The sequence below is a fragment of the Lissotriton vulgaris genome, chromosome 12 (assembly GCF_964263255.1).
Source record: "Lissotriton vulgaris chromosome 12, aLisVul1.2, whole genome shotgun sequence".
NCBI lineage: Eukaryota > Metazoa > Chordata > Amphibia > Caudata > Salamandridae > Lissotriton > Lissotriton vulgaris.
The window spans coordinates 730,666,182-730,691,314 of NC_141700.1; the positions used below are offsets into that span (position 1 = coordinate 730,666,182).

At 49.4% G+C, this 25,133-nt stretch overlaps 1 protein-coding gene across 2 annotated transcripts in view; it reads right to left on the minus strand.

Annotated features, from left to right (window-relative positions):
• LOC147678411 (uncharacterized) overlaps window positions 1-25,133 on the minus strand; it is a 375,737-nt gene that overhangs the window by 106,136 nt on the left and 244,468 nt on the right. Inside the window, exon 1 of one of the 2 annotated variants that reach the window (XM_086946002.1) lies at window positions 3,709-3,824. The exons of the other annotated variant lie outside the window; for it this stretch is intronic. The gene's annotated coding sequence lies outside the window, so the exon portion shown is untranslated. Of the gene's footprint in view, window positions 1-3,708; window positions 3,825-25,133 lie in introns of those variants that run through there. 2 annotated transcript variants of the gene reach the window in all.

Sequence of the window (25,133 nt, forward strand, 5' to 3'; positions counted from 1 at the left end):
AGGCCCTCGTCACCAGCCGACTGGACTACGGCAACTCCCTCTATGCCGGAACCACTGCCAAACTCCAGAAGAGACTCCAGCGGATCCAGAACGCCTCAGCAAGACTCATCCTGGTGTTGGAAGGCGGTGACCCCAGGGGTCAAGTAGACTCTCCTAACCCCCTGGAACCTCCTCTCCCACAATTACTGCCGAGTCTTATCGAGGGGGGAGTCCCCACCGAGGAGGACTGATCGTACACACTGTTGACACACCACACTTATGAGCAGACACCACACCGTAATTCTTTATCAAGAAAGACTTTATCAAGATCAATTAAAGAGCATTACACAGCGATCGAAGGATCGCGAAAGTCTCGTAACGAGGGGTCGGGGAAGCGGGACAGTCTTAGGAGGCCAGCTGGCACACCACGTACTCGGCGCACAGTTCTCAATCCTCGAACTGGGGGTACGGGTGCTGGCGATGGGACTTGCTGTCCTACTCACTTCTGGTTCCAGACGTTCGTGAGGGTAGCGTTGATGGTCCAGCCGGACCAGAGAGTTCGTCAAGCCGCGACGAGGTCAGCAGGGCTTGGGCAGGAGTACTCCGTCATACTCGTAAGTAGATGGGGCCGCGACAGCGTCAGCAGGGCTCCGATGTTCAAGTCTTGTGCTTCAAGAGGGAGCCGCGACAGCGTCCGCAGGGCCCCGATGGTTCAGTTCCGTAGGTTCTAGGATGAGCCGCGACGACGTCAGCAGGGCTCGGCGGGTCAGAGTCTGTTCTCTTCGAAGTCAGCCGCGATCAGATCAGCAGGGCTTTCTCGTCCAGGATACAACTGTAGATTAGGTGGAAGGCAGGCTGTCTTATAGTCGTCAAGCTCTTTGATGTCCGGACCCTCATAGGCAGGAGGCCGGAGGTCCGAGGGCCAGGCGCCTGATCGTCTGGGCGGTTGGTTCTTTGATGCTTTGGACCATGCGCCCATGGAATCCCAGACGCCCATCAGGACTTGGAGCCAGCTCACTAGGAGGCCCAAGGTGCAATTGAAACCAGCCCCCGGGGATAGTTCAGAGGTGTGAGGGGAACCAGTTCCTCGGAAGGGGGCCGGAGGTGTTATGGAAGTCTTGGTTTCGGGTACTTGAGTCGTTCACCCCCCGGGTGGATCTGGGCGCGCCGGACGCGCAGGCTTAGCAGCAGTCAGGAGCGGCCAGGGCTGCCGAAAGGAAAGAAGGCGGCCGGCCGGGGTGGCCAAACATGGAGTCTGATGGTCACGTGCACGGGTGCAGGCATGCGGTCTGGGGATCGTCTCAGGTCCAGTGTAGGAGGATTATGTACGGTTCTGGGTGGACGGGAATCAGTTCCACCCGTAGATCTGGGGTTGCGGAGATCAGCGAGGACCCCGCCACGAGGCCGGGTCCAACACCTGGACATCCCCCGACACAGCCCCATCTCCGGACACCTGAGAGACCTGCACTGGCTCCCGGTCAACAAGAGAATCACGTTCCGACTCCTCACCCACGCACACAAAGCCCTACACAACCAAGGACCAAGATACCTCAACAACTGCCTCAACTTCTACACTCCCACACGCCAGCTTCGATCGACCAGCCACGCCCTCGCCGCCGTTCCCCTCATCCGAAGAGCCACCACAGGAGGAAGGTCCTTCTCATACCTGGCCGCCAAGACGTGGAACTCCCTCCCGACCCACCTCCGCCTGACCCAAGACCACCTCGCATTCAGGAAGCAGCTCAAGACCTGGCTGTTCGAGCAGTAGCGGACCCCCCCTCACCAAGCGCCTTGAGACCCTCTGGGTGAGTAGCGCGCTATATAAATGCCTTGATTGATTGATTGAGTCCTCACCGGACTCCCCGGACATGACCACTATATCGCCGCTAATGGGTAAGATGAACTCGGGTCCGGCATGTATGATGGTAGCTTTATTCCAGGTCATAGGACACTGTTTCCGCTCCTGGGCATCCACGTGACAACCTAATGTGTTCTGGGAGTTGTAGTCATGCGTCGCTTCCACTGAACTAAATGGGTGGATCCAAGTGCGGACAATGATTGAAATAGGGTCCCCTGAGGATTTAGAGGTGCTGCAGGCCTGGCAGCTACAACGCTGACACCGATTGGGCTCCACCCCCCATTCCCGCCAAGGAGTGGCTTACTGATGCCTACTTTTCAAGAGTTTATTAAACACCCCAACAGGCTGCCAAGGCCAGGCTTACTAGCTTTGCCAATGCTTGTTCACTTTGTATTCTGCTACTTGTAGTTCTGCATTTATTATACGAAAACCGATAAAATGGAATGCAAGGGAAGAAATAAGGGCTGACCTTCGCAACCTGTGCTCTCTTGTGTTGTAAGTAGTATCCGATCTATTTGCTTGAAGGTCATAATTGTCATTTTTCAACAAAAAAACAAAAAGTGTTTTAAGACGACAGCATAATTATGGAGTCCTTTTAGAACCCTGTGCTGTAATGCAGCGCCTGCGAATCTGGACACAGTGTGTGATCCTGGGCGCTGTATTACCGAACCCTGGTGAGAACCTCATGAACCGGGAAGGGCCTTCCCGGCTCATCGGGTTCTCACCAGGGGTCGGTAATAAGGCCTAGGGGTAGTGGCACACCGGCCACACCCACGCAGAGGAGCATTTACACACCCATTGGTATACATGTCCACTTATTCCTGATCCCCGTTTCTGAAAAACATTGCACAGCGTTACTTCCTGGCTAAACGCGCGCGTGGCATCGTTCCCATAGAATTTGTAAATTGAATTTGTCCGGCACCTGCGGTTACCAGCTGAAGCGGATTACTTCCCATCCCGTAACGAGGCCCAAAGAAGAAAGTTAGTCCAAATGTCCCGTGATAGGCGCGGGAAGTCTAACTCGTCACTTTTATTTACGGTATTTGTAATCCGTGCTAGAAATGAAAGTGCAGGTACTCAGCCCAAACTAACCGCCCCCCCCCCTCCCAACTCCACCCCACTATCTGTTTGCTGTTGATTCGTTCTGTCCATGTGTACTCCCACATTAAAAGTATTCGCCCCGGCAAAGAAGTGAAAGCAGTGCCTCTTTGCACATTTTTTTTTTAAGTGCAGGTACTCAGCAACTGAGCGCGCGGCCATTTAAAGCTCTGTTTGTGATTTTGATACAAAATTATTTGTAATCGCAGATACCACTTTTCTGCTTCCTGCAAAGCGTCACTTAGTGTGTCACGCAAGAGGAGGGCAGACATCATGTTTAGGCACAACAGACATACAGACATGTAGACGGAAAGAAGACCGACAGTTGGATGCGCGTGCACCAACTTACTGAGATGTTATTGACTGAGCCCCAAACTTATGCTTTGAGAAGGACCGAAGTGCCGAACTTCCCCCTGGTAGAGGGGGGTGAAGTGCGCCCCGCAGTTGCTGAGTCAAGACAGGTCCGGGCCACACTTTGGGGTCACGGAGGTCTTGAGCAGCAGCGTGTGTGATGCCCCAGATTGTGGTGAACGGCTGCTTTTCATGGGGTCTTTAAAGGAAACGAGCTGCGTCTGTGTGTGGAGTGTAGCAGCATTCACGGACCTCTCTGAACTAGAACACAATCAATAATACACAACACACACTTAAAAAGAGAAAATAGTGCAACCACGCAGTACAAAACTACAACAAAACATTGAAATAACGATGCACAAAAACACAACAGCACACCAAAAACAACTCTCCCTGTTCCCCAGTAGGCGCTGCGCACTTACACGTCAGTAGCAGCAGAGATAGCACTCAAGCTGGAGAGACTGCACCGAAACTCGTCGACAGCACCGGGTCTCCAGGGGCCGCCGCTGCCTTCTCTGTGGTTGTTGATGTCTAGGGGGCGGCCCTCTCAGCCTCCTGCTTTTTAAAGCAGCCGCGACCCTTCCAGAGCACCACCTGCTGCGCATCGTCTAATGATGGAGCCCTGGCGCTTCCTGCCAGAGCCAGAGGCCCTGGTGTGTTGACACACTCGGCCCCAGGCCCTGTTCGTGGTGAGAGGATGTGGCCCATCGGCTTAAGCTGCCGACTCTGGTGCTGAAACCAGGGTTCGAGCCTCGAGGTCGCGCCCACATCCTGTGATTCGGGGCAAATCACTTAATCTCCCAGTGCCTGAATGTGTAATGTAAATACATTACAGGGTCGAGTTCGCGCTATAGAAAATATGCACAATAAACAGTACTCGAGCCGGCAATTGTTTTTAGAGTTAATGCACCTGCTGCTGCAGCTCAGGTCTGTGTGTGCGGTCCGCAGTGTAATAACGGAGCCGCCCGCACACGTACGCACACACGCACGCATACGCCTCAGGGGCGGTGTAGCCCCTGAGTATAAATAAACGGCCGGAAGACCGCTCGTGGTCTTTGGCCCTAACCTGCAGCTAGTGTGTGCGTGTCTTTTGTCACCAGTTTAGTTAGGCCCCAATCTGAGGCCTAGGCATTCCCTCCCCCGTGTCTCCGGACACTACACTGGCGACGAGGCGGTTTTCTGATACCCACGCCTCGCCACACAGCGGTGCCTGCCATCCTGCACCCGTGCGCACGGCCGGGCCCTGCAAGGACGGGCCCCCGGCGGTGGCACTGCCACATGCGCACTTCTGCTATTCGGCACCAGGCCGTGGTGCCTCAGGTGAGCTCGCGCCTCTCCGAGGCCGCTGCGAGCGTTGTGCAGCTCCGCCTGCTCCATCCCGTGGCCTGCCCTCCCTCGCGCTGGCACCCACAATCCGGCGCGGTGTATGATTACCTGCCGCCTCGGTGTGCACCCATCTGCCGCCAGCGCCTCGGGGGGTGTTTCTCGACCCTCGCGCTCGATCCCTCGCGGCCGCGCTGGGAGCATTGGCTCGCGCATGCGCACACCGCACCTGTTCGCGCAGGCCCTGTCTCGCCTCACGCATTAGGCGGACGGGCTTTGTGAAGAGCCCCGCGTTTGCTCACGCATCGGGCGGACGGCGGATGCTTGTCGGGGGCGTGTTCGGCCCTCAGTATCCCCGCTTTCCCCGCACGCCGAAGACCACGTCTGCTGCCCCTGCGCACCACAGCCCCGGGGGACCACGTCAGCTGCCCCTGCGCTCCGCAAGCCTCGCTCGGCTGCCACGACTGCCAGCGCAACTCTCCTGAGTCGCGGAGACCATCCTTGCCTACGCCCCACGGACTGGGCATCAAGCGCCTCCTCCACCGTCTCGCAGGACCTGCTCCAGCCACGCCTGCCCTACCAGGCCTGCTCTGCCACGTGCTCCTGCATCCTCAACCATGAGCCAACTGCCCGCTACTGGCGGCGCCACTGCCGCGACTCCCGCGCAAAATCAAGCGCCGACCACCACTGGTTCTCCTGCCACCGCGCCGCCCCAAGTCACCGGCCCGGCTCCAGGTGCCGCAGTGGCCGGTCTGGCCCCAGGTGGTACGACGGCCGCTACGCCAGCTCCCCCTGGGCATGGCCTTGCTGCGCCACTTCCTCCATTTAGTGAACTTGCCGACCCTCTCACAGCCGCGGCTAGATGGCGCCTATGGATTGTGAGGTTGGAACATTACTTCGTTGGCGTCCGTGAAACTGATGGCAAAGTTAAGCGCTCCCTGCTCATGTGCTACGGGGGTGACGAACTCTACGAGCTTTTCGAAACGCTACCGGATCGGGGTGGTGATCATGACTACGACGCCGCGGTCAGGGCTCTGAACCTCTATTTCGACTCTAGGGTGAACCCGGATTACGAGTGGTTTAAACTGCGCCAGGCAAGACAAGGCGAAACAGAACCCATAGACTCCTTCTATGCGCGGCTGCGCAAGTTGGCCCGGGACCAGCGTCTGGAGATACGGGCACAGCTAATCCAAGGGTGCCGCTCAGTGCAACTCAGACGCCTCATCCTCAGACAGCCGAGGATCACTCTGGATGAGATCCTCGTCCTCGCGCGCGCTCCCACGAGCTGTCCAATACCAGAGCTGACGAGATGCAGGCTGCCCTCGACCGGCCTGGCACGCCCGCAAAGATCCCCCACATCAAGGAAGAACACGTGGACGCCATTCGACGCCGGCCACAACCCCAGAGGGGGTCCTCGCATGCCTCTTCCCGGTCCTCCTGTGGGAACTGTGGGATGGATCACCACACCAGTGGGAAGTGTTTCGCGAGGGGCAAAGTCTGCTCCAACTGTGGGAAGATGAACCACTTCGCCAAAGTGTGCAGCAGCAGCGGGAACCGCCGCCCCAGTTCGAGCGGGAAATCTCCCGCACAGGCTGTGCGTCAACTCTCCCTGGATGACCCAGGCCCATGCAGCAATGCCTCCAGATCGGCATTCCGCCTCGACGACGACGAGGACAATGTTTTCTTTGTCTCCTTTGTTGGAAGAGATGGTTCCAGGAAAAGACCCCCACCGATATGCGAGATCTCCATCGCCGGCTCACCCGTACAGGCGCTCATTGACACCGGAGCGTCGGTGAATGTGATGGACAGCGCCCAATACGAGTTATTGTCACCACGCCCACCACTGTCACCGTGAAACGCCAAAATCTACACCTATGATAGCGACGACCCACTCCCCCTGAGAGGAGTGATCGAGGTAACCGCCGCCTGTAATGATCATCAAGTCAAGACCAAGTTTCATGTCACCGGAGGCAGGCGTGGCACACTTCTGAGCTGCCACACGGCTGAGGACTTACAACTAGTATTTTTCGCACGACAGGTGCATGAGCTGCACGCAGACGCAATGCTGCGGGACTTCCCAGCCCTGTTCAAAGGACTCGGGTGCCTAAAAGGAAAAACATTCAAGCTGCACGTAGACCCCACGATCCGGCCTACAGCCCTCAGACACCGACGAGTACCGTTTCACCTGCGGCCGCAGGTGGAGGAAGAATTGCGCAAACTCGAGGAGCTGGGGGTGATCGAAAAGGTGTCGGGCCCGACACCATGGGTGTCGCCGCTGGTGATCGCCCCGAAACCGAAACAGCCAGGCGCTATACGCCTGTGTGTGGATATGCGTTTTCCGAACAAAGCGGTGAAGAGGGAAAGGCACCTGACACCAACTATGGACGACATCGTAGCAGACCTCAACGGCGCTCGCTGGTTCTCTAAACTGGACCTCAACGCCGGGTATCACCAGCTTGAGCTCCACCCGGACAGTCGCAACATCACTACTTTCTCCACCCATGTCGGGCTCCGGAGGTACAAACGTCTGAGCTTCGGGGTGTCATCGGCTGCCGAAGTCTTTCAAAACGCCATCAGGGAGACACTCTCAGGTCTGACAGGAGTCATAAACCTGAGCGACGATATCCTTGTCTTCTCCAAGACCTTGGAAGAACACCACGTCCACCTCCGAGCCACATTGCAACGCCTTGCCGATCACGGCCTCACCCTCCACAAAGACAAGTGCTCCTTCTACAGAGAATCCGTGGATTTCTTCGGCTATATCTTTTCCAGGGAAGGACTTCAGGTCGATCCGAAGAAAGCAGAAGCCATCCGAACTGCTCCCAAACCCACGTCGGCCACTGAAGTCAGAAGCTTCCTGGGGATGGCCACTTATTGTGGCCGTTTCATCCCTGGATTGGCGTCCCTCTCCGAGCCACTACGTGCCCTCACCAAGTTGGGCCAACCGTGGGCATGGACCGCCAAGGAAGACAAAGCTTTCACGGCGATCAAGGCCGCTCTAATCGACGACAAGGTCATGGCCTACTTCAGGCCACACCGGCGCACGGAAGTGGTTGTGGACGCGAGCCCCGTTGGCCTAGGAGCTGTCCTTATGCAAGAGACTGAAGCACACGAATGGGTACCGACAGCATACGCAAGCAGAGCACTGACTGCGACGGAGATGCGGTATGCTCAAATTGAACGTGAGGCGCTGGCCATCAAATGGGCTTGCCAGCACTTCCACCTCTACCTATATGGACACGAGTTCAAAGTAGTATCCGATCACAAACCTCTCGTGCCTCTGTTCGCTGGAACCGCCAGGCTTGCTCCACCCAGGATCGAGAGGTGGGCCATCCAACTTCAAACATACCGCTTCGAAGTCATATACCGGCCCGGAGCCGACAATCCCGCGGATTTCCTATCAAGGCACCCCGGCACCGCCGATCCGGCTCAAACAACGGGCGACATGGAGGACGTCGAGGAGTATGTGCGGATGATTTCTCAAGAGGCCTGCCCGGTGGCCCTGACACTGGAAGACATTGGCAAAGCAACAGACGAGGACGAGTGTCCCCTCAAAGTGAAAGCCACACTGTCGAATAGGAACTGGAAACACTTTCTGGACGGAGTCAGCGCCCTCACACCCCAGGAACAACTGTCAAGACAACAACTGCGGAGGGCCCAAAGTGAGCTGAGTGTCGGACCCCACGGGGTGATCCTCCGAGGAACAGCGATTGTGATACCCGCCAGGCTACAGGATGAGGTCGTACGTCTAGCCCTCCAAGGACACCAAGGCGTGTCAAAGACCAAGGGACGGCTGCGCAGCAAAGTATGGTTCCCCGGCATAGACGCAGCGGTAGAGAAGGAAGTCGGCAACTGCCATTCGTGCACCATCACAGGCCGAGAACCAGCTCCCCACCCTGTGATCACCGAAGAACCATGTCGGGAGCCATGGTCAAAAGTTAGTGTGGACTTCGGTTCCTTCCCGGATGGGCGGCATACCCTCGTCTTAATTGACTCTTACTCCCGTTTTCCCATCGTGGAAATCGTACCCTCCACAGCGTTCACTCACGTGAAGAAGGCCCTGGAGAGAGTGTTCGCCATGGTAGGCCTGCCAGAAGAGATGAGATCGGACAATGGTCCTCCCTTTCAGGGAAGAGACTTCCAGGCCTACCTAGCCGCCCGGGGCATCCACCACAGAAAAATCACTCCGCAATGGCCCCAGGCAAACGGGGAAGTCGAAAGGTTTATGCGGACCCTGAACCGCGCGCTACAAATTGGGGTGGAAAGGAAGGAGGACGCAGAAGAGTGCCTATCACAGTTCCTCAGCGCATATCGACAAACACCCCACTCGACCACACGCTGCGCCCCGGCACACCTAGTGTTCAAGAAGGTACCAAGAGACTGCGTGCCCGCCACACCTGCATGGTGCCCTCCAGAGATGGACCAGGAAGCCACTCAAGAACGACGGAAGCGCACGAACGACAAAGCCAGTCGGACCAGAAGAGCCCAGACCAGGTCATTGGTAGTCGGCGACAAAGTGGTCCTCAAGAACAGATACAGACATTCAAAATACGACCCGGCATTTGAACCTGAAGTGTGGGAGATCGTGAACGTACACGGCACCATGGTATCCGCATCCAGGGGCACAAGAGCCGTGACCAGAAACGTGTCGTGGTTCAAACGTGTCTCTCGTGAGAGTGGAAACACCGACTCGGCATCTGAGGGTGCTGAAGACGGGGACCAGGAGCCAGTGCAGGAGGAGTCATCCACGGCCCCACGAGAAGAGGAAGGACCAACTCCACCGAGACTCGAGTCGGACAACACCACCAGTCCTGGAAGCACCTCGAGTGACATTCAACATCGTCCTGAGCGACCAGCGGGGATGGAAGGTTTGGAAAATCGCCAAAGCCAAAGATACCACCTGCGACCAAATCCAGCCCCCAGTCAAAGGCTAAAGGACTATGCATGGACTATGAACTGATCAGAGACAATTCATGGCCGGGACTATTAATCCGTAAGTTTGGAGGGATGTAATAACAGAGCCACCCGGCCCGCACACGCACGCATATGCCTCAGGGGCGGGGTAGCCCCTGAGTATATATAAACGGCCGGAAGACCGCTCGTGGTCTTTGGCCCTAACCTGCAGCTAGTGTGTGCGTGTCTTTTGTCACCAGTTTAGTTAGGCCCCAATCTGAGGCCTAGGCATTCCCTCCCCCGTGTCTCCGGACATTACACGCAGCTCCGTCACCTCGAGGATACGGTACGTCCTCATCATTAAAGGCCGCTTGGTTTTGGCCAAAGTCAGTGGCACACCCCTGTCAGAAATAGGTGGAAAGAAGGAAAATCGTTTTTCTTTCTATAACAGTGTTGCTTTTTAAGGCATTCCCATTGAAGGAGTGAGGATGGAGGATCAAGCCTTTTGAGGCTGTTCCTGAAGCACTTTATCACACATGGGAGGAGATGTGGGTGTGGCCAGAGATTCTGGCTTTGGATCTGGGAAATCAGGCTCGAGTCTCGGCGTGCGCTCAACATCCTGTGATTCTGGGCAAATCAGGTACATTAAAAGCACAAACATTGGTAAAGCCAATATGTGTCGCCTTTGGGACCTTATGTGTTTAGCCATGCAGCACGTTATCGTGGGTGCTGTGCCGCCAGCGATTGAAGAGCTATACAAATACTGCACCCTGGGGTATGCACTCTGATTCAGGAATACATGCCTGCCTCAGGAAATATTTATGGACACGTTCCAAGGCTTTTTAACGCACAGACAGAAATACAGGAGCCTTGATGCAAGTCAAAGCACTATCACCTTCTGTGTGCGGCCATCTTGAAGCTGCTTCTTTGATAAATGTTACAAAAACGGAGCATGTACTAATACAGCATAGAAAAAAGCAACAAGAGGAACCAGATGTTAAGAGTGCGTCAAACTGGAATAATGAGTGACTGAGGAGTGAAGAGGTTAGAGCAATGGACAAACTGACAACGCAGTACTTTTTCCTTTCAAAGATTCCCAAAGTAGTTTGCATGGGGGGGTGTTGGGGGGGTGGGGGGGTCCCGCGCTGGGTAGCACTTCATGTGGTTATCTTTTTTTTACATTTTATTTTCCCTTGTCGTTTGTCAACTTCCCACATCTGCTCTACCTGCACCGGCCATCACTGGGCAGAAAACTCAGGGACCTCCCTGGGTGGTATAAGTTCTAGCTACTCCACTGGGTACGACACAGACTCAACTTCAGCTGTGGTGTGGTGGAACCGGCAGTTAGAGACCCCTTCACGATCTGGGTGGATGGTGCAGTGATGCCATCTGAGACACATCCTCTGGTGCTCTTTGTGTGCAGGCTGGGATGAGGGGTAAGAGTGGGCAGTCAAGACATGCCTCACAGTCCCCGGGGAACTGCCGTAAATGTACTTTGAAATCAGAGTTCTGAGAGGCGGAGGACGACAGGAAAAGACAGCGGGCATCCAACTGCTATGCAGCTGTGGCAGATAGCACCCCAAGCTCCAGAGTAGGCTGAGGAGAGTGCCCTATCAGCCCCCACACGCATTCTTCTAATTTACCTCTGTAACCTGTTCTCTAGAGCCGCGAAACATGTACTCTCAGAGTGTTTCAGACAAAAAAAGGAGCGAAGCAGAAGGCAGGTAGAGTCACACGAATGAGAGGCAGCAATGAGAGTGGAGGGACAGAAGTGCAAGGGCAACGGGACGCAATATTGGGTGGTGAGACAGCAACACTGTATGCAGCGGTGCACAGTGGCAAGGTGCGAGAGAGCGACTCATTGCAGAAGGTAGGAAGAGAGATAGCTGGAATAGTACTGTCATGGAGTGCTTCATGAGAAAGGAAACAAGAGGGGGGAGGCAGAAACATGGAAGCAACACTTAGAAGGGCAGGGGGATGCTACGACAACATGGGTGGCATAAGCAATACAGGGGTGGGGGGGCTGGAGTGCCCAGCATCCCCAGCGTAGCGAGTTTTGAAAAGAGAATGGGAGAGCTCGTTGTGAGGGGCATGCCAAGGGAGTGGTAAACATTGCCTCATTCACATATCACCTGGTTGAAGCACCGTTGTTAACATGCTGTAATCTGCGTGAAACACATTCTGTTTCTAATCAAATATAGTGTGTGGGCGAATTTTAAATATAAATGTTTTTATGCTTGCAATACTATGCACGTCACAACTTTGGAGCATAAAAACGAATCACTTGCAAACAGCACACCCGTTACCTTGTCAATTAAAAGAAAGTTTGTTTACACGTTACCAACACGCATTCACTTGGTATAACCCATTCACACACGCTACCTTCATAATGAATAAAAGGAAGTTTGTTTACCTGATACCAAAACGCAATCACTTTGCTCTTGGATTTAAAGTAAAAAATACAATCATTTACAAATATGCACACACACATGCTGCAGGCAACGGTAAAAGCAGGCAAAAAAGAAAGAAAGAAATAATTCCCCAAAATGAACACAAACACTAAAGCGTAAAGATTCCAGTAATTGGTCGGTGCTCCAGGGGAGGAAATATAACACAAAAAGGAGGGGTAGATAGAAAGTATTAACCACTAGAAAGTCCATATTTGTAAAGGACAATTGAATTAACGAACGAAAAGGCAGTGGGCCGGCTGTAAACCCACAAAGTGTATACAACATGTCTGGAAGAGACAGCACAAGCACTGCCTATGATGGACCTAAAAATGGCTCTATACTATAAATAATTTTTTAAAATAAAAAATGTCCTCTAGTTATATGGGGCAGGTCTACTGCATCTCAGCTGCGGCCCGTGCAGGTTAGAGCAGTGGGGCGGGTTGGTGGTGGATTTGAAAGACGACCTTGAAGGAAAATTAAATAAATAATTTATCTTCCTTCCTCGTCGTCTGTCGGAATCCCCCCACGCGGCCCCACCACCCTACCGCTCTTACCTGCATGGCCGCGGCTGCTGCAGCCTAAACAAACCAAAGTGCCTGCCTGCAGTATTTTTACAGACCTTCTACTCGCCTGGTCTTCTCCTGGACAGGTCAAGTCACCATGTACTCAAATTTCCCCCTATTGCTCTATTTGCATCTCTCAATGGAGGATAATGCTCTAACAATGGGTGCGATCCCCAATTGTGAGGTTCACAAACATCACATATACATTATTTACTGCAACTTCAATTTTCCTCAAAGATGTGTTTTGCCTATGTGGCTCCTGGCACTTTTACTCTGTTATCACACTAACACTTTCTTCTCCTTTTATTTTTGTTAAGCTACTTGGAGCAGAAGTTTTCTTGCAAATATACATGAAACAGGGAAACCAGGCTGTTTCTGCCATATACATCTGTATGTTTTTTTTTTTAATCACTTGGAGCTATTAGTATGTATCTTCTTTTCTATAAACATCTTCTGATGTGCTAAAATGGCCTTGTTAGTTTACTTGTTTTTTTTTGTCTTTACCTAGGCTGCAAATCACAATAGGGAATTGCCTTGTTGCCACTCTCGTCTTGAGTTGACAACAGAAACGTTTATAAGAGGAAGCTCCTATGTCCTCATTTGACATTTGTTTTATATACAGGAGCTTGGGCAACATTTATGAACGCTTTGAAAGTTATCCTGAACGCGTCATCACACATCAAGTTTTGACGATAACTGTTGTTCCTAAGTAGCCTTCCAAGTTACTTTGCTCTTATTGGGTCTTGGCTAAGGTTTTACACGATAAATGTCGCTTAATGAATGAGCAAGTGGTCAGTACCTTGGTGATTGGGCTTGTCGTTTTGATCAAACAAATTTCTAATTTTTTCCATCACTTGGGCCTCTCTCTATGCATCCACCTCAGTGTTGCTTTTACTGAGTCACACCAGACTACTTTTTTAGTTGCTCTGGTCTCTTTCACAATGTATTTCCCTTTTGTTTGTCCTTCCCCTTTCCTCCTTTTTCACTACTAGAAATGTTTTAAATTATATAGTTAGCTTTCTTCATTTTTTCTGTAATATATGACATTAAACTGAAATTAGGTTTACTATCTTGTTAAACAGCCATGAAAAAGTAGTCTCAAGACGAAAAACCTGTTGGCTTTCTTGTTTTCTGTCTCTACGGGTTAACATTGAAGAAGACTTAAGAATAAAATAATTTTGGCTACACATCAGGCGGGCAACTAGAGCCAAATTTCGGGGGGGGCTGAAAAATATTTCGGGGGGGGCTACTTCTTCCAACCACAGACAGAGTGGCTGTAAGAACGGGTGAACACACAACAAAAGCCTCATTTACAATTAATGGTCTTTTAAAGACCTGTTAAATACTCGGGTGCGGCTGCACTTAGATCGTCGCCAGCCCGCGAAGACGTGTCAGCCAAGGCTGACACACACGACGGGGGGGCTGAAGCCCCGTGAGCCCAATGGGTGTTGCGCGCCTGCTACACATGCTATTGGATTTGTATTAGTATTGTTTATGGAACTGTCGCCCCACTGGAGTCACTTATGTAACTTGATTGGGTTGTGCTCTGTCAACCAAAACATTTTTTTCATACTGTTTGTATGTGGGCATATTAAATACGTAATACCATTGTGGATGGCACAGTGTTTGACATTGAGCACGCTGGAGAATATACTCTTTATTTCCTAAACTTTGGGGCAAAACATTCACAGAGGTGCTGGCTGTAGTGTACCACTACCATCAAGTGTTTTATATATATATATATATATATATATATATATATATATATATAAATATATATATATATATATATATATATATATATATATATATATATATATATATATATATATTCAAAATGTAGAACTCCTGCAAACTCCAGATGGTGAAGAAGGAGAGACGGACCACTTCAGATAATCAGGCAAGATGTTTTATTCGACCATGTTATTCCAGTAAGATGACGCGTTTTGGGCTCGAAAGCCCTTGTTCACATGTGGCCCGTAGATCTACTGATTCCTTTTAGGTCTCGCCTGACCCAGCGCATGCGCTGATCTGGCAAGACATTAAGGAAGGGCTCAAAAAATGCTCATTGGCCAGCCTAGAGCTACAGTGCATGTGCACGGGCGTGCGCTTAGGAACAGAGGCGCCAAATGGCAAACCTTGTCATGCTCATTAAGTGCCGGTGATCACTTTCACTTTCGCCTGCGATCACTTCAGCAGAGCCCCTTTGTTGTTTGTGTTCAAAGAACATCAAACATCAATGAACATATTGTTGTGTTAATGCTTTGCTGCTCCCGCCCGTTTGACTTGCAATGTGCTTTCTCTTTCCACAAACTCAATGTTTGTGTTCCTTTATTGTGAGAAGCTTTTAATATTACTGTCACACACACAACCACAACAACAAACACAACCACGCGTACAACCACACAACCACACACATACAACCACACTCAGCCACACCAGTGGCATAACGAACCTTGAGGGGGCCCCCCTGCAGGGTACATGAAGGGGCCCCCTCTGGACTCAATCTAGAGCTCCCCAGCAGAAGTGCGGTGCTGACGGGGACCCCTTGAGGGTATGGGCCCCCCCACACGGCGGGGGCTGCAGGGGCCTGTGTTAGGCCCCTGAGACACACACAACAAGTAGACAATCACACACACAACCACACACACAATCACACACACACACATACACACACACAACCACACACATAACCATAGCGACACACACAACCACATGCACAACCACACGCACAACCACACACACAACCACACAAACACAACCCAACACTCAACCACACACACAACCACAGCTACACACACAACCACACACACAGCCACACACACACACACACAACAACCACACACTCGCACACAACAACCACACAACAACCACACACACACACATAACCACAACCACACACACAACCACACGACCACACACACAACCACACGCACAAACACATGCTCAATCACACACAACCACACACATACAACCACACACAACCATCCAACCACACAACCACACACACAAACACATACAACCACACACAAAACCAAACACACACAACCACACACAACCACACACACAATCACACACAAACACAACCACACACAGAACCACACACAGAACCACACACACAACCACACACCCATAAACACACACAACCACACACACACACAACCACACACACACAAACCACAAACAACCATAACCACACACACAACCACACACACACAACCACACCCAACCACACACGCAACCACAACCCACAACCACACACCCACAAAAACACACACACACAACCACACACAAGGCCACACACAACCACACACAAACACAACCACACACACAACCACACACAAGCACACACACAACCACACACATAGCCACACAACCACACACACAACACTCACACACAACCACACACACAACCACAACCATACACAACCACACACATAACCACACAACCACGCACACAACCACTTACACAACCACACAGACATACACAACCACACAAACAACCACAACCACACATACACAACCACAAACACACACACACAACCATAACCACACACACACAACCACACACACAACCCCACACAACCACAGACACAACCACGCACACACAACCACACACACACAACCACACCCAACCACACACCCAATTCAATTCAATGACTTTATGCTGTTATTATGCAGAAATAATAACCATACTAGTACAATTAATAAATCACAATTTCAGAATTAAAAAAATATAGAAACAATCATGGTACATTATAAATTAACTGATTAAAATTTCATACATAAATTGATTTCCGTGATATAAAAACATTCTTTACAAAAACAGAAACAGATGCAACAGTTAAAATATTATCTAGTTTTTGGATGGCTAAAAAGGCAGGACGACATTGCCTGCGCTTCATACTCAATAATGGTACAGTCCATCTTGTCCTAGGAATAGTGTAACATTTATAAAATACCAAGATATGCATGTCCAATTGTCTTGCCCAGTCATTCATCTTGGAGAAGCTTAGGAATCTAAATAAAATATTTCGCCTAAACCGCGTTAAAAGAAACCTTTCAAAATCACTCATGTGCAGCTTAACATACGGTTGCATATTAAAAGTGGTCATTGTTAAATAGTGAGCCACCACAGAAATCTTTTTCATCTCTGTATTCCTTCTATATTCTCCCAGAAACGTCATGTAAAGATTTTTAAGTTCCTTCCTGGATACCTGGCACATAGATAAGGGATCACTATAATATTCTTGGTGGCCTATTTGTGTAAGTAATGTATTTACGTAATATAACCATCTTATCTTGCTAACATTATCAAGACTCATCACGTCCTTTAAAACTAGACGGTTAAAAACACATTCCTCAACAGTCCATACCCTGTGCCACAAAAGAACCGGCTGTACCTTCATAACATCTTCTAAATATGGTTGTCCAAGTTCAGCATGGCAAATGTACGTGAAGACACTATCCGGGACTGCTAAAAGATACCTCATGAAGCCGTTTTCTGCCACCTGTAGCGATTTTACATTTACGTATCCCCATATTCCAGCACCATAAGTTGCAATTGCTACACATGTTGCTCTATAAATGCATAAAGTTCCCCAATCGGTCATCTGCCCATTTGTCTACTAAAATTAGTCAAGGCCATTAAGGATTTACAGAACAGCAACCTTCTAAATTTTATTGCGTTAATCCACGATCCGGACTGATCAAACAGTATTCCCAAATAAGGAAAAGTGGGGGTAAAATCCAGTGGTTTCGAGTTAATGTACATTACTTTTTTCTTTTTATCTGCACCAATGCCACAGTTCATACAGCCCTTTTTGTACAATTGATTCTCAAATCCAAATTTGTCATGAATTGTGAGAATGATGTAACCATCCTTTGCATGGCCACGGGTGTCCGGGCGATCAGGATCGCGTCATCCGCGTATAGGAGTGCAGGGACAGATCTACCAGCTATCATAGGCATGCCCCTTCACTCCTGTAACAGTGTTCTTTCTAGGTCATTAATATATATTGTGAACAAGAAGGGGCAAGAATGCATCCTTGCCTCACTCCTCTTGCAATACTAAACGGCCTAGTACATTCCCTGTTCTTCGCTAATCTAACTTTACCCCTTGCCCCCGAATAAAGCTCCCTAAGAAAAATAATGATATTTTCCTCTATTCCTAATTTTTACAGGATCAACCATAATTTGCTGTGGGTAACGCAATCAAAGGCTGATGTTATATTGTTATATGTTGTCCATGTATCACGACTGTCTGAAAAGGGATTGAGGCCTATTTTATTTTGGCATAGTGTTGGTGTACTTTCTACCCAATGAACTTCTAAGATAGGGGAGATAGTTGTAAATAATTGCAACGCATTGTACATCAATTGAAGAAATAGAACACATTGCCTAACTGGACCAGGTCATTATAGTTTGTATGAATTTTCATCCAGACAAACACCGATTTTAGAATCACATTTCTTTACTAGGTTATAAAGAAAATCTTCAGGGATCACTCATGTCCATTTTAGGGAATACCCATTTTGTCTATTCAGGACAATATTATCAATAAGCCGCCTTGGTCTACTATTTTTATCAGATTCTCGAAGAGGCATTATGATTTCAATAATTAGGGGAAAATGATCGCTTAGAGCGGTATCCAAGGTATTAAAATTCTTGACTAGTTCACTATGCCTAGCAGATATCAGTAAAGAGCAAATTATTGAAAAAACACCTCTGCCATTGTATGTGGGACAAAAAGGGACCTCTGGTTGACAGATTCTATTAGCATAACCTAAGTCACAGCAAAACATGATTTCATTCATAAGGTCCCTGCATACAGTTTGTTCAAAGTGCGTTAGACTAGTCACTTTGTCCAACAATAAACCACATATCCCTAACTCTCCTCTCTTACATAATGAACAATTAAAATCCCCTCCCCAAATAACAAAAACTTGTTTAGAATTACATTCTAGCAGGCTTTTAACATCTGCCCTCAGTGCTTTCAGCATATCTTCCATTGCCTCGGATGGAGCATTGTTATAAATTTTACAATAATCAAGCAAAGCGCTTTACCAATGCATCCTGACCATGTGATAATCTTTATTATTATAGGGCATCTCTATTTTCTCACATTTAGGAAGATTCGATATATAGGTGCATAGCCCCCCTTTAGCCCTACCATATGTTGAGCCTATCGCTGGGGTAAATAATGTTTTGAAACCACACAGATGATGTGCCTCTTTAACCCAGGATTCTTTTACACTCAACACTCAATATGTTATACTCATTTACAAGATCCATCCAGATTTGATTAGACCCAGATCTGATTAAACTGCACCCGCACTCACAACGGCACTCACACACAACCACACACACAAAAACACACACACACACACACAATCACACACACACAACCACATACACTACCATACACACAACCACACACAAACACAACCACAACCACACATGCAACCACACACACAACCACACCCATACACACAACCACACACACAACCACACACAGCCTTGCACACACACAACCACAGACACACACAACAACAGATAACCACAAACACAACTATACACACAACCACACAAACAACCACACACACACACAAGCACACACACAACCACACCAAACCACACACATACAACCACATGCACACACACAAGCACACACACAACCACACACACACACAACTACACACACAAACAAAACCTCAAACACAACACATACAATCACAACCAGACACATAACCACACACACACAACCACACACACCCAACCACACACACACCCAACCAGCCAACTACATACAACCACAACCACACACACAACCACACAACCAACCACACCCACAAAAACACAAAACCACACACACACAACCAGATACACACAACCACACCCACAACCACAGAACCAGAATCACACACAACCACACAATCACACACACAACCACACACACAGCCACACATACAACCAAACACACAGCCACACACACACACAACCACCCCCACCCCCACACACCACCACACATGCACAACAACACACACACAACCACACAAAGAACCAACCACAACCACACACAATCACACAACAACACACACACAACCAACCACACACACATAAACACAAACAACCACATACAACCACACACACAACCACATACACAGAACCACACACAACCACCCACCCAAAACCACAAGGACACACACAACCACACACACATATATACACACACAACCACACTCACACATCCACACACAACCACACACACAACCACACACACAGCCACACAACAACACTCACACAACCACATACAACCACACACAAAACCAAACATGTAGCCACACACACACACAACTATACCCACAACTACACACAACCACACACATAACCACACACACAACCTCACACACAACCACACACACACACAACACACACACACACAACCACACATAGAAAAACACACAACCACACACACAACCACAACCACACATATAACCACACACACACAACCACGACCACACATAGAAAAACACATATAACCACGCATAAAACCACATATATAACCACACAAATAACCACTCACAACCACACACATACAACCACACACACAACCATACTCACAACCACAGACACACACAACCACAACCACACACACTACCACACACACAACCACACACACCTAACCACAACCACACACACAACCACACACACAACACACACACACACAACCACACAACCACACATACACACAACCACACACACAACCACCACATACACAATCACACACACAACCGCACACACAACCACACACAACCACATACACAACCACATACATAACCACATACACAACCACACACACAACCACACACACAACCACACACACACACAACTACACACAACCACACACACAACTACACACACAACCACACACACAACCACACACACGCACAACCACACACACAACCACATACACAACCACACTCTCACACACAAAAACACAAACACAACCACAACCAGCCACAACCACATACACAATACCATACACACCACTACACATACAACCACACACAACCACACACACAACCACACACACAGCCCCCCACACACAGCCCCCCATACACAACCACATACAAACAACCACATACACACAACCACACACACACACACACACAGAACCACACACACAGAATCACACACACAACCACACACACAACCACACATACAACCACACCCACAGACAACCACACACAAAACACAACCACACACAACCACACATACAACCACACACACACAACCACACACACAACCACACACAAACAACCACATACAAACAACCACAACCACAACCACACACACACAACACACACACAACCACACATACAACCACACACACAACCACACATACAACCACACACACAACCACACATACAACCACACACACTACACAAACACAACCACACACACACACAACCACACACACAACCACCACCATACACACAACCACAACCACACACACAATACACCACACACAATCCCCCACACACACAACCACACACACACAACCACACACAACCACACACAACCACACACACAGCCATACACACTACCACACACACACAACCACATGCACAACCACACACAACAATCACACCCAACCACGCACCCTCAACCGTACCTGCACCCACAACCGCACCCACACACAACCACATCCACACATAACCACACAATCACACACAACCACAACCACACACACACACACAGCCACACACACACAACCACACACACACAACCACACACAACCACACTCACACACAACCACACACACAACCACCACACAACCACATTCAACCACACCAAGCATTGGCGTAGCCAATAGGTCTTGCCTTTGGGACCTTATAAGTGTTTAGCCACGCAACAGATGATGTGGTTGCACCAAGGATATTGTGCTGCATAACTAAATATTAAAAGGTCCCAAAAGCGAGACATATTGGCAATGCCAATGCTTGTTTTGAGTTATAGTTAGAACCTATTTTCCATCGGAAATCTGCAACAATCTATTTGGAATAACTTTGGCGCCCATTGATGAATCTTCTCAAAATTTTTCAAACTAATCATCAGCTCAGGTCCGCTCCTATCCTGAAAGTTTTGGGATGATTCGTGTAGCGAGGGCCAAGAAAAAAGGGGGGTCCCAAAACGTTTTTTCCTCATGCAGTTTTCCATAGGACTTTATCATGTAACTACATCCCGAACTGCTGAACGGATTTACACCAAATTTGACAAAGAGGTAGCCCTCAGTTCAGACTCGTGCCTTTTGCTTAAATGGTGTTAATCTGTTCAGTAGTTCCTGAGAAAATGACAGTTAAAATCATTTATATATCTATGGCCGCGGTGGATCCGAGCACCCTGAGCGCACCATGAGCGCACCCTTCCAATCACGCGCTAAATGCTAATTGGCTGTCAGGTGTTTGTCAACATTCAAAATCAGGAACTGTTGGCAGCCATTTTGTGCCTCCGTAGAAGCGAGGCTGAAGAAGTCAGTGGAACAAGTGTGCAAAACGTATAAAGGGGGCAGGGTAGAAATATCCTGATACTCTAGACCTGTTTAGGGGACCCCCAGGGCACAATTTTTTTTAAACACGGCAGGTAAGCGCAGGGTGCTCAGATCCTGCCATAAAAAAAAAATATATATATATATATATATATATAAAGGGGCATTTTTTATAAATAGCCCCCGGGGGGCAAATCAAGGGGACACATTTTGAAAATGTATGGGGGGCTCAGAGGGGCCCCCTAGCCCTGGGGACCACCACCACCCGGGGCTGTAAAATAAATGGTTGGGGGGCTCCAAGGCCCCCCTTGCAAAATTAGTGGTGGGGTTCTCAACGACCCCCCATGCTCCGGGGACCACCACCTCACAGGGCTTTTTGTATTGTGGGAGGGGGGCTGTGTGCCCCCCCTCCTGGAGCCCTCAAGTCCCATGGGGCCCCCCACCCCCCAGGGCTGGCTCCTGCAGTGTCCCGGGGTGCCTTCCCCCGGGACACTGCTGTTTGCTATGAGAAGGCGGGAGTCTTGCGGCTCTCACCCTCCCATAGCAAACTTGGTTTGTATTTTGAAAGAGAGAGCAGGGAAATCTGTTCTCTCTTTCAAAATCCAAACCATATTGCTTTTCCACATGGTGAGCTGCATGTTAGCAGCTCCCCATGTGGAAAAGCAATGCCGGCTCCCAAACACGAGGAAGTTGTGCACCAAATGCGCTGGAGCCACGCACCCTACATATTATGAGTCGTGCCTCCAATGCGTGCACACCAGGGGGCCGCACTGAGCACCGCTCTGGGTGCGCAATAACTCATTTTACCATAAAAAAGCCCCTATCAGTAATTTCTAATATCCCCGGGGACTTATAAAAAACGTTGGGGACCATGGGGGGAGCCTCAATGCCCCATGGTCCCGCCGGCTCCCCGCATCCTTTGGGAGCCGACATTGCTTCTCCACAAGAGGAGCTGCTAACATGCATGTGGTAAGCAATCTAGTTTGGATTTTGAAAGAGAGAACAGATTTCCCTGCTCTCTCTTTCAAAATCCAAACCAAGTTTGCTATGGGAGGGCGGGAGCCGTGAGACTCCCGCCCTCTCATAGCAAACAGAAGTGTCCCAGGGGTAGTCACCCCAGGACACTGCAGGAGCTGGTGCTGAGGGTTGGCGGTCCCCAGGGCCCTCGAGGGCTCCAGGCGGAGGGCCACGCAGCCCCCCTCCCACAATACAGAAAGCCCTGGGGGTGGTGGTCCCCGGGGCTTGGGGGTATCATTGAGGCACCCCTACCTCTAATTTTGCAGGGGGGGCTTAGAACCCCCCCAACCATTTATTTTATAGCCCCAGAGGGTGGCTCCCACTCTTGCATAGCAAACAGCACTGTTGAAAAAATCTTCCCATAAGATAACAAAGGATTTTGAAGTCCCTTTTCACCGTTTTTGTTGTAGTGTGCTGCCATTAAAGCGGCAACAATTTTAACGCCGTCTTTGTAAATATATCCCTAGGTTTTGTAATGTCGACAATCCTTTCTCCCATTTAAATAGGCACAAAGTATTTATTGAAGTGCATTGTGAATTGTGAAGCAACACTTTCTAATTGTGATCGATAAAGAATTGAAAGAGTTTTGTACTTCTTTTGCTCGTAATGTGGATAGGGGCAGGGCAAGTTCATTGCGTTACTATTGCATCACTTTTAAGATGGGAAAAGTGACGTGAAAGTGGTGCAAGGGGCTTTCAAATCTGCTATACAGTGTTCTGTCTTACTTTGCTTTCCTTTCTGTCATGTAGAGGATCCTGGGTAAATATAACGGTTTCTGTAAGCCAGTACCTTTCAACCCTATCCCCAAACTGCTTACTGCCTGTTACCATAGTAACAGTTCATGGAACACTAAAGGGAGCACAGAGGTTAGAAGTTCAACACACAATGTTGCTAATCGATACAGTTACAGTGCCAGAGTTTTAAAAGTTTTCCTTAGGAACCGTTAGTCGTAGCTCTAGACTCTGGTAAAGAGCTGGTAAAGACTTAGCCTCAGTATTATACTTCTAGTTATAAATATCATTTCTAGTTTTTGAATGTTTTCTAAGTATATGATTACCTCACTAAATAATAGTGAAATGTTGTCAGAAAAAGAAGACGTGTATATATAGGCTGTCGGGAATTTGGTTAAAACCGACTCTGAACGAAAGTACACTACCAAATGAAAATCAGCTGACCCGGTTAAAACCGAGTGTCACTGATTTTCATTGCTGTTGCACCACTTGGCCACTTGATGGAGCCAAATCATTGCAGACCAAAACTGCAATTTAGGCACCAAGTAGGAAGCAACCCAGAAGGTGCGTCACCACTGCCTATACCTGAGGACCCCCCAGGCCCTGTCACCGGCCCCAGGTCAATGCCCTTTTCAGCGCACTATCGGCACCCGCCACGTCTCACCCAGTCCCCCTCTTCGACAGTGTTTGCAGCTGCATGTAGCGTTTCTTCTCTCTGTGCCTTTCTCTTGTTGCCCCTCCAGGATGCAGTTCAGTGTATGGGAAGAATCTCCACAACAAACACTTATTCTTCTATACCATCCTAATTCAAAACTATATCTAGGATTAAAAAAGATTTTTGAACCAAGCGCATTCTTCTGCAATTTGCATTAAGACCTGCAGTTTGTGAGCAAGGGCCCCCCGCCTGTGGCTAACGTGGGGTGTGCGCCGGGTAAAGAGGCGGCTTGCTTGTTTTTTTTAATCAAGATTCTATTGTTTAAATCGGCCCGAGAGCAAGGGCCCCCTGCCTGGCTAACGTGGGGTAAGCATCGGTGAAAGAGGTGCAATATTGTTTAATGCAGCGGGGGAGAGGAGCTGTTGAGGTCTGCCGTTTGTTAGCCTGCGGTCACGCCCCATTACCTCACAGGTCTTTAAAAAGACCATTTACATAATGAGGCTTGAAATGCTTGCAATGCTTGGTTTTTGAATTAGGCTTCTTTGCTTAATGCGGTCCGTGAGCAAGGGCCGCCTGCCTGGCTAACGTGGGGGTGGGCATTCTCTCTGTCGGTCTGGTGACTCAACCATAAAGTGCAGGGGTGCGGCGCGGGCACATCTTCTTTT